A 13,877-nucleotide genomic window follows, 5' to 3' on the forward strand; every position below is an offset into this window, starting at 1 on the left:
AAGCTCTGAACCCTGAATATTCTGTACCGACAGTTTGAGGACTTTGTGATAGGTAATTCGTGCTTGTACGCGACAATTTGCATAATATGGTACAGAGAGAACATTTTTAAATAATTGCCTTGTTGACAGTGAGTTGAGTAAATGTAAGAAGTGTGCAAAGTGTACATTCTAGAGAGCCTGGAGTTGTAATAATATCATCCATGTATATATTCATGCGGGTATGGTGTAACAGTCAGTTTCCTCACTTAACACAGAACTGTAATTAACCTGCCTAGGTTTGAGAAAATTTATTATATCACTGGACACATGTTTGTGTCATAGTCTCGGTCAGATGGTGTATAACCCTGGGGAGTCTTGTAATAGCCCTGCATCCAGGTGGGTGTATTGATTAAAGCTGTACTGCACTTGGAAATATGTAAATCTGTGCTAATTAGTTTTCATTCACAGAGAAGGCCAGTGTCTGAAATGCCATTTCCAGGCAAGCTTAATAAAAGCCAGGCCTGCTGCTTGATCACATAAAAATCATTTACAATGGGAGCCAGCGAGAGTGAGAGCGGGAAAGAGACGGAATGTTCTTTAAACAGGATTTTAAATCTGATCATCATTATCATAAGTCAGCAGTAGTCATTAGGGAGCATATAATATATCAAGACTGGGAGATTAATGGAGCTGGACCTGATAAATTCCTGTTTTCCGTCAAATCATTGGGTAGGGTTTGTCTAGTACTCACATAATTAGCTTACACCATTGAGGAGTGATTGATATTTGCTGTGTTGCAGGAAAAAAAGAGGGATCTAGTGGTAAACACTAGGAATGTGCAGCAGAGCCATTATCTGAATATATAAAATATATAAAGTGCTTTTTTTTTAAGAACTCTGTAATGCTCACCAAGGCTGCATTTAAGATACAGTAATATTGCAAAAATATTATTTAGAATAATATAATTTTATAGTTACTGTTACTGTTCATAATAACAGTTTTCTATTTTCAATTTTAAAATTTATTCCCATGAGAACAAAGCTTATTTTCCAGCAGTCGTTAATTTAGTTAAAATCATTACTACAGTCTTCAGTGTCACATGATCCTTCAGAAATCATTAAAATTTGCTGGTTTGACGCTCAAGAAACATGTTATATAGTCACAGTTTAAAACGGTTTTGCTGCCTAATTGTTTTTTTTCTTTTTTTCTTTTTTTTTTTCAAGATTCTTTAATGAGAAGAAATTTTGAAAGCATTTATTTATTGTTGGGTCATTCTACAGAAATGTCCACTTTTGGTATGGGAAGATGTCTTAAAATGTATTTATTTTTCTAACATTTAAACTTAGACCACATTGTTAGATTACTTTTTGATTTGATGAGTGCATATAAATTACACTTTTTTTTCAGTTATTTAAAGACCACATGTATACATGTATTTTTTTTGTCACTGGGTTTACCTTCTTTGGCAGTATTAAAGTATTTCTTTTTCAGCACATGTAGTCAGAGTTACAGAAAAATAATGAAAATGCAAGAAATAAGGAGATACTGTTTTATTTATTTAATCTGACAGAAAAAGCACAGTAACACCAGTGACGTACATAAGACCTGATATACTGATACTGACAATTTTCATGAAAAATGCATTTTACAAAATGGCTGCTGCAAGGTATCAAACCACATGTTGTCGAGCATGGTATACTCACTAAATTAAGGAGTTTAATCCATTTGTATTCTAGTTTTTACAATTTCCTAACAATAAAATAGGTCATGCCAGTGACCTTAACTAACAGCTTAATATGAAATCGTGAGATAAATAAGAAATTTCTGATAACTAAAAAGAGACAGTGAACTCAACATGGGCCTTTTTTGCATAGAACTTAAAGAAATAGGAAGAAGGAAGTCAAGTTATGTCATCAGTGTGATTCTTATTTCAAAATAAAATATTTTTGTTAAACGGTAACACCAGTGACGCAACTCCAGGAGACCACTACTTTTATTATATATTGTATAATATTTATTCACCATTTAGTTTCTTTATGAAATTTACATGATATATTTGATAGGTACACTGTAAACAAAATCTGTAGAAATTACAGTATTACTGGCAGCTGGTTGCCAGTAACTTACTGTAGATTTTAATTTATGCTATTTACTGGCAACAGTTTGTTCAAAGTTAATTGAACATTAAACATTAACAAGTCTTTATCTTTACAGAATAAAACTAAAATAACAGCCTCATGCAAAGCATTCTGGGAACCAAAATCTGAAGGAAAAAAAACAGAAAAAGGTTGATGAAGGTTTCTGGTTCCCAGAATGCTTTGCAGTAGGTTGTTATTTTATAGTTTTATTCTGTAAAGACAAAGACTTGTTAATGTTTAATGTTCATTTAACTTTGAACAAACTGTTGCCAGTAAATAACATAAATTAAAAATCTACAGTAAGTTACTGGCAACCAGCTGCAGAACTACAGCAATTTTTTTACAGTGTATAAATACATTATTTTATTTTAAATGGTAGAAAAAACTGTTTTTGACCTCAAAATAAAGCACTTTTCCGGTGGACATGGCTGTGGGGATGGTGCTTGGAATTCTGTACAATTAATTTAAAAACAAATATTGCCACATTATTGGCTTAAGAAGGTGTAATTGTATAAATAACATATTGTTTCATTTTAAACTAAGAAATTGTAACCCTAAAGTGTTTTTCAAGTCTAATATTTCTGTAAAGACTAGGGACAGAAAACTGGACATTTCCATACAATGTTACTTTTGTTCAATTTAATGCAATCTAGTTGAATAAAAATAAGTTATTAAATCATTTCTTAATAAATACATAAAGTAAAACTTAAATAAAAAACTCACTGACCTTAAATGTTTGAATGATATAATCTATATTTGTTTTATAAAAAAAATATGTAAAATGTAATACGTATAAAAAAGTCTTTTTGTGCCTTTACAAATACATTGTTTAGCTTTGAGCACATTCCTAGTAGAAACACACTTAGTGTGGCTTTAGATAGAGAGCTGTTGAGTGTAATGTGCTGAAGGACAACACTGGGAGGCCTAAAATATGGAGGGGTTGTGTCAGACTGTCTTATTCACAGTATAGATTTTCCATATGTCTACAGTTGACGATTGAAATTCCTCAGACCGGGTGACCCCAAAAAACTCCAGCTGGGACTGTCGTGCATGCCATTTTTATGGGAATTTATTAGTTGTGCACATTTCTGGTCTCCTTCCATTTCTCCTTGACCCAAAAAAAATCTCTGTCAACAACTCTTTTTTTTTTGCTTTCACGAAATATGTGTTCTCCTGTGACTTTAGTGTAACATTTAGTTTAACAGATGGCAGTCAGTGGTAGCCTGTTGCCCAGCAGAGCACAAAGATAAAGTAAGATTACTTAGGTAACATAAATGCCTGTTGTTTTGTTGTCAGGAGCAAGACATGTTGCTATTCTGGACTGAAATAACATCTGCAATGTTTTACAGCACTTATTCATAGGAAATTCTGAGCAACTAAAAGTGAGGCGCTTGTGATGAAATAATCATGTGAAAAATCTCTGAATCCATTGATAAACCATCCGGCTGCATCCCTGCATTTTCCCAGCTGGCGTAATCCGTTTCACCTTTTAGCAAAATCCTTCCGCATGCCCCTTGGTCCACACAAACACATTGTAGTTAAAAGCCTTGAAGATCAGGAAGAAAGCCTCAGCCAGGCAGATAGAGTTTCTTTTTAAAGACCTGCCGGGATAGAAGTGTTACAATCAGCGGGAACAATCGCAAGAATATTCCGGGAACCTTCAATCCAAGGGGCAGGGTAACGGGCACGGCGGTCCATTTCATCCATCAGGGATGATGCGTGCAGGAAAAGGAGTTCTTTCTTAATCAGGTTAGGCCTCTCTCTAACCACAGCGCATCTCCAGCCTCCTCTCTCAAACGCATCCATCTTGGGCTGGGGAGGTAATGTGTTCCTAAGTGAGTTAACCCACTACACAAATTTGATTTGGTCCTTAAACATTACATCACTCTTTATATCTCATTATTAATTAGCTGGGATTATGCTTCAGACGTCGTGTTTAGAGTGCCTCAAGGTTATCGGAAGAGGTCCATTCATCCCCTGCTGTATTTAATTTCATGTGTTTAATTAATATATAGCAGACTTTTAAAAGCCTACCAACGGAAGACCTTTCATGAACCACATATGAACCTTTGCATCTCGCCTCTGGTTCATGTTCATATGATGATCCATATCTCAGAGAAATCAAATGTGCAGTGGTCATCGGTCTGAACTGAAGTCTGAACTCATCCATCAAAGTGTCATTGGTGCTCTTTTTTTTTAGGTTCAGTTATATAAAAGATTAATTGGCACATTTTGTTGATAGTTTATTTGATTTGTTGTTAAAATGTAAAGTTAGTTTCTGTATCAGCTACCCCAGCCAAACACTGAGCACATTTATGCTCACCAATACACTGATAATGACCAAAAATCAGTTTATTGAAAATTGTTTTACCAGCTTACATGCAAACCAATAACCTTGCAACAAAAGAAAACTATTATAAGAATTTATAACCCATTTCTCATTTCGTGAAACACCTTAAAAAGGACATATCATGAAAATCTGACTTTTTCCATGTTTAAGTGCTATAATCGGGTAATCCCCGGTACACCCACCAACCTAGAAGTCATGAAAAAAAGCAAACCTAGTAATTTTGTTTTGGTAAGTCTTTCTCTGCAAGCATGTGAAAAAAACAAACCATTCATGTTTCGCTCCTCCTTTATTAATTCATTTACTGTATATTATGCTTCTGCCATACAGATCTAAAATAAACATGCGATTTCTTTCCCAGCTGTTTACCTTCACAGACATAACGACTGTTTTTGTAACTTGTGTGTTTTTATCATAAATTTGTGTGTATTTGACAGTTTAAGCGTAATAAGACTTGAAAGAGAACTTAGATTAATACATTTTGTGTGACAGCCGCTTTCTGTGCACATGCTTCGGATGTGTGCGTTCTGAAAACCTCATATCAGATAAGTTCATGTCAGAAGTTTAAACTAATTTGGTTTAAAACACATGATTTCAGTGCGATAAGCATGATAATCAAAACCAAACAATGTTTTTTTAGCAGAGTATCTGAGTTATGAGCTGGAAAGGCACAGCCCTATTATGGAAAAAGGGGGTGGGGAGCAGTAGCTCATTTGCATTTAAAGAGCGTGAAAACAGCATGTTTCTGCTTCCCCTTAAAATAGGCACACATTTCGCTTTCGAAATCAATTACGCTCAGAACATTTGCTCTGGTTAAACTTACAGAAAGAATACTTTCCTACATTTCACACATGGACACTTCCATGCACCAAAATAACACTGGTTAAGGTATTTATATGCTGGCCAAAATCAGAGCAATTGGCAACAAACTATATTTTTATTCTCTTAAGCCATTTATGACTTTGCGTCAATAGAGCAGACCTGCATATTACATCATTGCCATGTACCAATGGTAGTTTGAACATGGTTACCAGCCATAGTGATCTCTTTCAGTAAGTTCACTTTGGCAATCTGTTTCAAGTTCCCAAAACAAACTCCTATGAACTTCATTTTGGCCTGATTTGTTAGAAATGACATCACACCAATTATTTCTATGATTTTGCTTTGAGTATATTGATGTCTTTAAGTCCTTGATTTAAGCCACTTTGCACTCCAAAACACAAAACAACCATTTTCCATCACATACAGTATGTGGTATTGTTGATGCACTGTAAATGGAAACTTGGTTTAACCCACGTGGTTGGAAACACTTACTGTTGCCAAAGAAGTACACTGTTAAATCTTCTGCCCCTCAATGTTGTTTGCAAACAGACCATCACGATCTATTGCAGTTAGTGGAGGTTTTTTCTCTAAAGCATAATGGTAATTACGGTCAATGCTGTTAGACGAGAAAGATGATACTGGCCTCTTCACTTGTTTTATTAAGTCAGCTTGTGCACTTTATGTCCCTTGAACTTGCTTGTCTTATCCAACACCCTAAAGCCTGGCCTCCACATCTTTGAAATGAGATCTGGAAGTCTTCAACCCTCCCTCAGCCCTCTTTCCTACTGTGTAGGGAACTACTGGGAGTTGCTCTGAGACATTGAACTCTCTCTCCCACCCCAGGTCTTTAGTGCATTAATGGCCCCTTTGTTTGTATGAGATTCTCTCCAGTCCGCAAGCCGTAACTGAAAAGAAAGCAATGTGTAAGAGAATTAATTTTCAAATTTTTCTCATGTCAGTAACAGTTGTTTAAAGTGCCAATTAGCTCAAGTTGTTCACACCTATTCTGTGTGGAATGAGCCAAACACGCTTTCATAAATCAAAATGTATTAATTAAATGAACTGTGCATCAAGAGGTGTGTAGGATTTTGAAATAATGTGAAATCTGCATAAATTAAATTATGACTAAGAGTGAGCCTGTGCCTTGAAATATATACAAATAGTTGCCATTATGCCCTATATTTGAGCTTAGCAATATTAATAATTAGCAGCAAATTTAAAATGTGTTACTTTAATTCACTAATAGTGTGAATACATAATGACTTTTAGCTAAATTGGCACTGAGAATATAATGCTATCCAGGGGCTTTATGCATAAATGTGGGTTTCATCAGAGAGGATATGAATATGCATATGAATTTGTTAGTCATACAGGTTTGGAACGATATGAGGGTTAGTAAATAATGTTGCGATTTTCGTTTTGGGTGAACCATAAATTTAACATTGCCAGTCAATGGTAAAATTTACTAATTGCAGGAAAAGTCTCTCTGGAACAACCTCAGGTTAACTGACCTGCTCAAGGCCACAATGTCCTGGAGTTCACTTTTACGTGGGCATGAACCTACAGTCTATTTTAACAACCCAGATTCTTAATGATTTGGCAAGCATCATTAATATAGAAATACAGAAATTCAAGTCCGCCTGAATGCGACAACACCAAATATTCTGCGCTTCACAAATTTTCATTAAAAACTACTTTTCTCTGAATCAATAATTTTCCATATTGAGAAAGCAGAAAATGACATCCTGGTGGCTTAGGGGCTTTTAGCAACTCTCCTCTATGCTGACAGAAACTGTACAATGATGCAATTCTAGATAAAATAGGTGCTCATCAACTTCCCAGGAGACGGTGTGACAGTCAGACCATGACACATAAACTGCAGTAAATAAATTTTCTAACTCAATTTCTGGCCTGACACCCATTCCAAACATGTGCTGACAATTTATTAAGCAAATCCTATTGTATTTACTCTGAAATGGTCCATGTGACCCGTGTTTGTGGTCATGATTGACATATCAATATGATGGTTAAACCTGAGCCTTACTGTAAACTTACTGCCCCACAAAGCATTCAGAGGAGTGATTATTAAATATAAGAAATATCATAGCAGGTGAAACAGGAGAGCCCATACATCTGGCTATTTAAGTTTATTACTCTTCCTGTTACAGGACCCATCAAGAGAGAGAGAGAGAGAGAGAGAGAGAGAGAGAGGGTGAAGAAATACCTTTCCAGTACCTATACAATGCCCCAATTCCAGGAATCATCGTGAAACAGTGATTTTTTTTCATAATGCTATTTACCCATAAGACTCTGTAATCTGTTTACATGGCTTTTAACTCAGTGCCTTTGGAAAGTGCTGTTTTAGTACACTCACTGGGAGTTTATCGCTACCTCACCACTATGAATATATTTATTTATAAAACCGTGCATGTGAATCTCACAGCTCTCGCCCTGTCACTGTTTTCCCATTTAGCAAGGGAAATAAAAGAAACCACAATACATTCATTTATTTCTTTTCTCGATGTAGCCATACATCGGTGCCAAATAATTCAGCCCCATGTTGAAACACAAAATGCAAGTCCATGCAAGAACTGATGCATATATAATTTTGTAAAATTGACGGAAAAAGAAATTAGGCCATATTTGAATGAAAAATAAATCTGTAGTTATTATTTAACCAACAGTTGTGTTCATTAATTTTTGCAAATGTGTTGTGTAAAGTGCTTTTAAAGCTTCTCTTTAGGCATTACTGCTGGAACTAAAATCAAGAGCACCTACTCAATATTTATTTTTAGACCTGCATTATAGTCATGTTGCTCTTCCCTCTGTTGGTTTAGAACGGAAAATCAATTTATGGCTAAAAATTTTGAGACATAATAAAAATCAAACTAAAAAAGGGCAGTTTGTCAAGACACACTCTGAATGTCGGCTTGGAAATCACTTGTCTGGAAGCTTAAAAATAGTTTGCAAGCTAGGCTGGTTATGTAAATCTTATGCAATTTGAACGCTTGGGCAGTTTGAATGTGGTTTGAAGTTTGAAGGTCATATACTGTAAGTCTTGTGTAATTCATATGTAGTTATAGTGGGAACTTTTTCGCAAGACACAAAATATGTACCAATAAAGTACATAGCATCAGTGTTGGGCACGTTACTTTAAAAAAGTATGATTTTGATGACTTTGTCATTTTGAAACTGCAAAGGGTCTGCTTTTATTTGTGTAGAGTCATAATAACAAGAAAACAATGTGCTTTTGGAAAATAAATATAATGTGCTCTCAGCAGTCTCGGTCTGTGTCCTCTCTCTTTACAGACACATAAATAAAACAACCTGAATCTCCATGAATACCTGCCTCACAGACATGAGAAATATATGTATAGAAAGCTTGAAATGTCTAAGTTTAAATGCAGTAAGTCACGTTAAAAACAAATATTTAGTAAATATATCTAGTTTTTCCCATCCAAACTCATCTCTAATGTAATCACGCCCACGAGTGTCTCCGCTTTTCAAATTTTAAACATCCTCCTGAGACGGACAGACATGTAAACGAACGTGAAAATTCTTTAAGTTAATCTTGGCTATTTTTTGATTCTGGAAGAAGATGAACTGAGAGGAATAAATCCAGAATTTACCTCAGAACAATGCAGCACATAAATTATAGTAATGCCAAATTTTATTGTCAGTAATGTAACAGCGTTGTAACAGGGGAAACAGTAATTTGTTTGATTACTTGTTACTAAAAAAAAAATATGCCATTAGTAATGCTGTTATTCCTATCACTGCATATCGTTACAGTTTACAACAGAAATGAACGCTAGAGGTGGTAAAACAGCAAGTACTTCTAACCATGTAGTTACCATGTAGTGGTTGTTACAGTACAGTATGTAGAGGAGTTGAAGTGACAAGGCTGAAGTTTGGAGCATACTGTGTTGAATGTGGTTTGAAAGAGTTATATTTTGAAATATTGGTCGTAACCCAAGTTTGTACAATAGCAGTGTGTTGTCTTTGTCAAGTGAACATAATAAGCAGACACAAACGTTCCCATGGCTCTTTCTCTCCAATTACACCCCCTCTGTGTCTTTCTACCCTTTTCTCTCTTTCGCCCGCCCCCTCCATCCTCAGGTCACATGACTGACAATGCTGCCTTTGTTCTTTTCTGGGAATTTTAGTACTATATGATTAAATGTAAATATCAGCATATCCACACTCTTTCTCTCACACTCTGTTCGTGTGAGGGAAGGTTTGAGGCTCTTACCACACAAAACCATGAAGAGTAGCTGAAGATGGCTTCAAAAACAAACTAAAAAACACATTTCATTAATTAAAGCAACTGAATAAAAGAGCTAACCTATTTTTGGTGAGGAAAAGGTGTAGACTTTATTGATGATATTGTGTTTTGTGCACTGGTCTATAGACTCAAGGACATGTGGTCTTAATTAGAAGCTCTAAATTGATGTAAGATGGAGGCAATAAAAAACACATTCTTCCAACATTTAATGTTTTTTTTTCCTTCTGCTTTCAGTTTTAAAATGAGAATGGGAGGAGATTAGGGGGTTCCTTTGGCCCTCCCCAACCTACTTGATGAATGAGTGAAAGAAGCGATGGAGACAGTTCACCTTCTCTGTGCTTTGTTTCAAGGAGACTTTTGATGATTGTTGTCAACTACAGCTAACCAGATTAAATGACAGCCTGGGTATTAGAGTTAGCTTTTACCCTTTCCAGGGCTCTTGTTACCCCTTCCGTGCATTATGATTATAGCTTGTTGATGATGAAGCTGTTGGGGGAAGCTTCCTGGGCTCATGGGCAACGCTTCACTGTCACTCCATCATTGTTTGACAGAAGCGTGACTGGAGCATGGCGAGCACTGAAAACACACTCACAAAACTCAACAGCCACCTTGAGCTCTCCAGCCCATTGGGAAACTTCCAGTCCTTTTGATTTTTTAAAATGTCATTTTGCCAATGATAGTGTACTGCATGGCCAAAAGTATTTGGACATGTCCTTCTAATTAATGGATTTGGCTAGACCTGTAATTCCAGTGAAGACAAATCATAATGTTACTCTATACACATAATTTATAAACAAAACTAATGAATCACATATTTTTAAAATGTTTTCACCTAACATTAAAGTTTTTCAGTATACTGTTATATTGCAATAATTTCACATTCAATTAATGTAGAAATAACTTAAAGACAGTATTTTAATCAATTACAAAATTGATTGATTTTCTCTTATTTCTTTTGTTCTTTGATTAACAGACATCACAGCAGCTGGGTTTTTAGGTTATTTGGCTGCTATTACTTTAAGAGCTGCTGATCCTGAACATGTCACAGATCTGATATGCATGCTCATAGTTTTATTTGCGCTTTAATGTGAAATTATATGCTACGAGCACAGTATAACAGCTGACAGGACAGGTAAATTCGTTTTTACTGACATATGGTCTGACAACATCTCGTCACAACATTTTTTGCAGGCTTTCTGACATCCCGGGACCCCATTTTTAAAAAAAATCCCTGTTCTAGCAAATTATTGATCCAACTTTGTGGCGACAGGGAGGGTTGTTTTTTGTTCCAGTTTGACAATGTCTTTGTGCCAGGTCCTTAGAGAAATGTTTTACTGAATCTGGTGTGGAAAAACTTGACTGGCTGCACACAGCCTACATCTGAACCCTATACACATATTTGAGATGAATGAGAATGGTGATTGTTAGCAGGGATGTGTGCGAATAGTGAATCCGTATTTGGAAAGGCACATAAAAATGAATAACACATTCTACAGAGCCACTAAAGGGACATAGTTAGCCGCTTTCTGGCGGTAGCCTGTTACATTACAGTACAAAAAATTTCACTTACCACATAAACAGAGTAAGGAGAGATGACTGATAGGATGATGGCGAATGATTTTCCAACACATTCTCACTCCCGACTCATCACATATTGTTTCTACGTGCAGGGTCCTTCATTGCTTTAAATAAGAAAACGTTGATGTTAATATGCAGACGTGAAAGCCTTTGGAAATTTTAGTCTTGATTAAATTATATATTGGGTAATAATATTGTCCTTATTGCATTTATGTTAAGGTGTGATTTTATTTTTTTTTATGTAAGCAGTCACAACAATTTTATTTATATTACACTATTTACATATTTATCAGCATGTAACCCAACCCCTGTCCTTAAACCTACCATTTGTCAATAAAACACAGGATACAAAAGGGAGCTTCATCTACAGTCATTATTTATTCATTCCAAAAATATTAATATTCCAAGTCTTCCAAAGTCAAAACGATTGATTTGTGAGAGGAATAGACACTTTCACTGTCTTCATCTGCCGAAAAGCTCAGATTCTGAGTGCAGTCTGTGCACAAATTTAAAAAATCAAATTTCAGAAGCCTTGCATCAGCTTTGGTTGTGAAATGGGACACACATTGGCTTTTGTGTCCCACCCAGAGGTCACGTTAACCGAAAATTGTCCGTCATTGACGGAATTTTTGTTGCAATGACAGAAAAAACTAAAGGCCGTCCGTCACTTTGACAGATTACACAGAGAGAGGGTGATCTAGTGTAATTATTAGCCGTAATTCCCACTCCTGTCCAGTTGGTGGCAAGTGCGCTCCAGTGTGGCAACAGAGCACTTGCTCCAGAACTAAAATGAAACTGTTACAAATATTTTGCCTTTTGCTTTTGCCGTTTGATTACGCACAGGCGCAGTAGTACTAAGAAGCTACAACGATCTATCATGCCACATTAAAGAGTGCCAAAACTGTATTTATTGCTTGAATGTTCAAATGAAATTGAATTTGAAATTTGAAACTTTGTTTCATTGCGATTTATTGGATGGGAGGCACACTATGTACTTGTTAGTCATCGACTGAAAACAGCATAGACCAAAAGATTTACTGATCAATATTGCTCATTAAAATGAGAATATATTAAAATCATGAAAAGTTAAGCAGTCTCATCTGTTCTGTTCAACATATGAAAAATTAAAACGTGAACAATAATAAATGCAATTAAATGTGTCATAATTAAAATATGAAAATTAAAATGACGGGTGATAAGGAATTATGACGGAATTTTTACGACCCTGTCCATCAAAATGACGGGCAATGTAACAGTCTAATGCAACCTCTGGTCCCACCCTAAGAAAAAAATATGCTTTTTACTGTGCCCAAAGTGTATGATTGCAGAAAAAAGATATACGATTGTATTGAACATTTATGGAGCAACAGATTTTGTGTAAAAATAAATAATACAAGTTCTTTGTTTTGTTTATAAAATCTTATAAATGTATGAGGTGGCAAGGGTAAACGGGGTAAAAGGCTCACCATCTTGGAGGAAAAGGCACACAGTATTGATACAAATACTTTAGCTAATATATATATATATATATATATATATATATATATATATATATATATATATATATATATATATATTAATAATGAGTTAATACTTATTCAAAACAATCACTTTAACAAAGTGTATACTGTTTATACTGAGTGTCACTTCATGTGAATTTTACCGTTTCATTTGAGAAAACTAGCTTCATATCATGCTGTATATACACAGAAACTTCACGGCAACCTGTCAAAATAAAAGTACGGTTTAATATGTAACAGAACTATATTACTTTATATATCCTATTTCTGGAAAATTAAAATAAAACATTAAATGATAAAAAATAAATATTACAACAAGATTAACCAATTAATTGTAGAAAAAAAAAATACTACAATTGTATGAAAAAGTTTAATAAGTCCAAAAGAAGTCCAAAACTCTCAATTTCAATATTTTGAACAATAGGGCCCTGAGTTTAAATTTTCTGATAATCAAATGAAGGCTTTAAACATTTATTTATTTTTAATCTAAAGAAAATTAAACCCTTTACCATTTTTGGCAAACAAACTTAAATTGAAATTAATACGTGGAAGAAAAATGTGTGAATATTCAGTTAAAAAGTTTTTTTCAGTTAAAACCTCTGTTTGCCAAAAATAAAAGGGTTTGATTTTCATTTGATTAAAAATAAGTAATTTATTTTTTATTATTACACAGAAAGCGAAGTACAGTTGGCTACCCGCTACTAGTGCCTGATTTCACTAGTGCTCTTGTCTAAATTGGAGTAGATCTCCACAGCCATGTTCCAACATCTACTGGAAAGCCTTCCCAGAAGAGCGGAAGCTGACCAACCCTCTATTAAACCAAGTGATTTGAAATCAAATACTCAACAAGCACATAGGGGGTGTTGTTTGGGTGTCCACATGCTTTTGTCCATATAATGTATAAAAGGAGCTCTAATCCCATTGCCATTGATTAGATTGATCAATTAAGTGGGAGGCAGTGGTCCTCCAAGGGGCAGCATCTCCTTCAGTAACAAACCCAAAACCTCACTTGGTTTAATGCTTCAGTTAGGAACTATTTATTTATGTATATATGTATTAATTTATTTTAAAGTTTCCAGTATTAGCAGACTTTCATTTATACTTCTCTGACCCTTCCAGACCTGATCTGAAGTGAGGGAATGTGCTCTTATTGCCCGTGGGAACTATGGCCTTGCTGAGGGCACTGGATGACATCACTCGGGGGACAT

At 35.2% G+C, this 13,877-nt stretch overlaps 1 protein-coding gene across 1 annotated transcript in view; it reads left to right on the forward strand.

Moving 5' to 3' along the window:
• Positions 1 to 13,877, forward strand: part of LOC141334136 (uncharacterized) — a 559,741-nt gene that overhangs the window by 172,817 nt on the left and 373,047 nt on the right. The window lies entirely within an intron of this gene.

Source organism: Garra rufa, chromosome 4 (genome assembly GCF_049309525.1).
Source record: "Garra rufa chromosome 4, GarRuf1.0, whole genome shotgun sequence".
NCBI lineage: Eukaryota > Metazoa > Chordata > Actinopteri > Cypriniformes > Cyprinidae > Garra > Garra rufa.